This window comes from Belonocnema kinseyi, chromosome 3, assembly GCF_010883055.1.
Source record: "Belonocnema kinseyi isolate 2016_QV_RU_SX_M_011 chromosome 3, B_treatae_v1, whole genome shotgun sequence".
Classification (NCBI taxonomy): domain Eukaryota; kingdom Metazoa; phylum Arthropoda; class Insecta; order Hymenoptera; family Cynipidae; genus Belonocnema; species Belonocnema kinseyi.
In genome coordinates this window covers 142,323,780-142,328,954 of record NC_046659.1, presented here as the reverse complement: position 1 = coordinate 142,328,954, position 5,175 = coordinate 142,323,780, and the positions used below count along the sequence as shown (strand labels likewise).

General features: G+C 23.3%; 1 protein-coding gene across 1 annotated transcript in view; it reads left to right on the top strand.

The window, feature by feature from the left end:
- Nucleotides 1-5,175, top strand: part of LOC117170047 (major facilitator superfamily domain-containing protein 12-like) — a 48,368-nt gene that overhangs the window by 26,468 nt on the left and 16,725 nt on the right. The window lies entirely within an intron of this gene.

Below are 5,175 nucleotides of genomic sequence, written 5' to 3'. Positions count from 1 at the left end.
TTAAAATTCAACTATTTGGTAAAAAATTGATGTATTTTGTTGAAAAATTATCTTTTCTTATAGAAAATTGAGCTACTTGGTTAAAAATTGAACATCTTTTTGATAAAAATTCGTATTTTCTAATAAAAAAATGAATCTTTTTGGCTTAAAACTCAACTATTTGGTTGAAAATTAATGTATTTTATTGAAAAATTGTCGTTTCTGGTATAAAATTAATTTTCTTGGTTGAAAAAAATATCTATTTGGTTAAAAATTGTACGTCTGAGGAAAAAGTTATATGATTTGTGAAAAATAAGAATTTTCGGTTAAAAATTAATCGTTTTGGTTTAAAAATTCAACTATTTGATTAAAAATTTATATATTTTGTTGAAAATTCGTCTTCTTCGTTCAAAAATTAATCTTCTTCGTTGAAAATTCAACTATTTGATCAAAAATTCATGTATTTAGTTGAAAATTCCTATTTTTCGATCGAAAATTAATCTTTTTGGTTTAAAATTTAACTATTGGATAAAAAATTGATGTATTTTGTTAAAAATTCGTAGTTTTTGATCAAAAATTAATCGTCTTGGCTTAAAATTCAACTAGTTCGTCAAAAATGTATATATTTTGTTGAGAATTTATATTTTTTGGTAGAAAATGTAACTAAATGATTGAAAATTCAACTGTTTTCGGAAATTCGTTTTTTTTTCAAACGTAACTTTATTAAACTACTTTTTTGTTCAAATTTATTGCAAAATTTGAAACATTTTAGGCCCTGTCGCTGCCACAAATAATATATTTTTTTATGATACTCACCTAAAAGGAGCGAGAGTGGATAAATTCCGTAGGAGACGAAAAAATGCCCGCTGCCAAACCAAATTCCCGTGCATGAAACAAGTGCACAGCCAAATCCGAGTGCATACGCCTTTTTTCTGCCCAGTTTCGTATTTAAGTACTCAATAACTAACGACGCTTTGAAACTACTCAGGTACATAATTAACGGAATGATAGCTAAAGAGGTTGCAGCCATGTGCAATGTTCCGTGTAAATACAACGGTACATAAATTTGTGTGAGATTGACAAATAATCTTGTTGACATATACATGCCGGCAACTTTGTACATTTGAACATCTCTGAAGAGTTCAGAAATTGACCTGGTTCGTTGCTGTGAAGCACCTGGAAAATTAATTAAATAAATTATATTCGCGAATTCTCCACTTCGATAATTTTATTTTTCATGAATTTTCCAATTCCGGAATTTTCGAATTCGGAAACTATTTTATTATAAAGGAATTTTTCAATTCAGAAATTTTACTATTCGGGAATTTTCCAATTCGTTAAAATTATAAACTGCTCGGGAATTTTATTATTTGGGAATTTTCCAAATTGGTAACTTTTATTATTCAGAAATTGACCTGGTTCGTTACTGTGAAGCACCTGGAATATTAATTAAATAAATATTATGAATAATTTGGGCAGAGTATCTACTTGAATCATGGGAAAAAATGCCCTAACAATTGCAGATTTTTTCTAGATATCTCAAGATTTTGGCAGGTATAATTTTTCATAATATAAAGCCATTCAAGTATTTTACATTTTTTTACATAATCGATTTCGAATATGTGAACGACTACCAATAATTTTTAAATAAAATTCCCGAATAAGAAAATTCCTGAATTTGAAAATTATAAAATGTCCGAACTAGAAAATTCCCAAATTTAAACAATTAAACATTCTTTTTATAAATATTATTTAATAATTAAATGATAATAATTAAATATCTTGATCAAAAATATAAGTACTTTTAATCTTTAAAGTTTCTAAAAGTATTAATTGAATTTGAAACAACAATAATTGAAAAATATATTTCTAGATGAAATTTAAAAAAAAATTTATTCTGATTTTAAATTCAAACAATAATTTTAGAAACTTTAAACATCATAAATAATATTTTCCAACAGAAATTATACTATTCGGGAATTTTATAATTCGTAAATTTTCTAATTCGGTAATAGTATAAACTGTTCAGGAATTTCATTATTCATAAATTTTCTAATTGAGTAATATTATAAACTGTTCAGGAATTTTATTATTCGAAAATTTTCGAATTCGGTAATATTATTATTTGGGAATTCTCGAATTCAGCAATATTATAAACTGTTCGGGAATTTTATTATTAGAAAATCTTCGAATTCGGTAATATTATTATTCGGAAATTATCCAATTCGTTAATATTATAAACTACTCGGGAATTTGAATATTCGGGACTTTTTCGATTCGGAAATTTTATTGTTAGAGAATTTTCCAGGCTGAAAATTTTATTATTCGGTAATTTTTCAATTCCCAAATTTCATATTTCGGGAATATCCCAAATCGTAAATTTTCCAATTCGTTAATATTATAAACTACTGGGGAATTTTATTATTCGGGAATTTTCCAATTTAAAAAATTTTATTATTCGAGAATTCTCCAATTTGGAAATTTTATTATTCGGGAATTTTCCAATTTTGTAATTTTATTATTCGAGAATTTTTCAATTCGAAAATTTTATTATTCGGGAAATTTCCAATTCGGAAATTTTATTGTTTGCGAATTTTCCAATTTTCTAATTTTATTATTAAGGAATTTTCAAATTCGAAAATTTTATTATTAGGGAAATTTCCAATTCGGAAATTTTATTTTTCGGGAATTTTCCAATTTGAAAATTTTATTATTCGGGAAATTTCCAATTCGGAAATTTTATTGTTTGCGAATTTTCCAATTTGAAAATTTTATTATTGGGGAATTTTCCAATTAGAAAATTTTATAATTCGGGAAATTTTCAATATCGAAATTCGTTAATATTATAAACTACACGGGAATTTTATTATTCGGGAATTTTCCAATTCTTTCATATCATAAGCTGCTCGGGAATTTTATTATCCTGGAATTTTCAAAATTAGGAAATTTTATTATTCAGAATTTTTCCAATTAGAAAATTGTATTATTCGGAATTTTTCCAATGAAAAAATTGTATTATTTGCCAATTTTCTAATTCGGTAACAACTGAAATTATGAATCCTTCACTGGATTATTTGAATTACTAATAAAAAAAAAATAATTTTATAAAAAAACAGATTTTCAACAAAGCTAAATTTTCAGTTGCAAAATTAATTGAAAAAAACAAACAACAATAAATTTTCAACCAAAGAGATGAATTTTTGACTAAAATTACATATAATCTACTAAAACAATTAATTTTTCAGAAAAGAGTTTAATTTTCAACCAAATTTATGATTTTTCAACTAAAATAATAAATCTTGGACTGGAACAGTTGAATTTCAAACAAAAAAGATGCATTTTTTAATAAAATTTACGACTTATTAACTAGAATATTTGAGTTTCTAACAAAAAACTAATTATATTTTTTTAAAACTGATTTTCAACAAAGCAGTACATTTTCAACCGAAGTGATGAATTTTCAACTAAAATGATATATTTTCTACTAAAATTATACATTTTCAACTAAAATGACACATTCTCAAACAAAAAATCAATTTTTGATCAAGAAGATTAATTGCATGCCGAAAATGAAATGGTTAAGTTTTCAGTTAAAAACATTAACTAATAACAACAAAAAAGCTACATTTTCTAGAAAATAATGACAATTTCATAAAAAGTCATGAATTTTCAACTAGAATGCTTAATTTTCAACTCGAATAAATAAATTTTAAACAAACAAAAAAAGAATTTGTAACTAAAATGATGAGTCTTCAATAATAAAAAAAAATTTAGAAAATGATTTTAGCTTTTGCTAGAAAGTAAAAATCCATCTATTTTGATGAAAATTCGTCTCTTCTGATTGAAAGTCCATCTATTCGATTGTAAATGCAACTATTTGATTTTTTGTTTTGTTTAATCAACTATTTGGTAAAAAATTGATCTTTTATATTTGAAAAAAACTATTTGTTGAAAATGCAACTTTTTAGGCTGATAATTCAACTGTCTTCTAATAAAATCGTCCTATTTTTCTTGACAATTCAATCATTTTGTTGAAAATTTAAATAATGTGCTGAAAATTCACCTATTTTGTTTAAAATTTAACTGTTTTGTTTTTGTTGCAAATTCAACTATTTTGTAAAAATGCATCTTCCTCAGTTGAAAAGAATCTATTTGTTTAAAATTCAATTTTTTAGGCTGATAATTCAAATGTCTTCTAATAAAATTATTCTATTTGTCTTAAACGTTCATTTATTTGCTAGAAAATTTAATTGATTTGTTAAAAATTTGTTAAAAATTACTTTTTTGTTTTGTTTGAAAGTTAAACTTTTTTCTTTAAAAAATTCTCTTTCTTGGTTGAAAACGATCTATTTTTTAAAATTAAACTTTTAAGCTGATAATTGAACTGTCTTTAAGTAAAATCGTCTTTGTTGAAAATTCATATTTTTTGATTAAAATTGAACTTTTTTGTTGAATATTTAACTGTCTTTTTGGCCTAAAATTTCAATCATTTAGTTGAAAATTTAATTTTTTGTTGTTTGAAAATTCAACTATTTCGATAAAAAATCATCTTTCTTAGTTGAAAAAGATCTATTAATAAAAATCAGCTTTTTAGGCTAATAATTCAACTGTCATCTAATAAAATTGTTCTATTTTTCTTGAAAATTCATTTATTTGCTTGAAAATTAAATTAAATTATTAAAAATTCATCTTTTTTGTTGAAAATTTAACTGTTTTGTTTAAAATTAGCATCTTTTTATATGAAATTGATCCTTTTGGATTGAAAATGAAATTTATTTCAAAAAATTGAACTGTATTTTAAAAAATTGTCTTTTCGGCCTAAAATTTCAAACATTTGGTTTAAAATTACTGTTTTATGTTGTTTGAAAATTCAACTATTCCGTTAAAAAATAATATTTATTGGTTTAAAGCTATTTATTTGTTAAAATTAAACCTTTAGGATGATAATTCAACTGTCTTCTGATAAAAAAAATGTAATTTTTCAATCATATACTGAAAAATTACATTTTTTTTTGAAAATTCAACTAATTCGATAAAAAATTATATTTATTGGTTGGAAACGATCTATTTGTTAAAAATTCAATTTTTGAGGCAGATAATTCAACTGTTTTCTAACAAAATTGTTCTATTTTTATTGAAAATAATTTATTTGCTTGAAAATTTAATTAATTTGTAAAAATTCATCTTTTTTTGTTG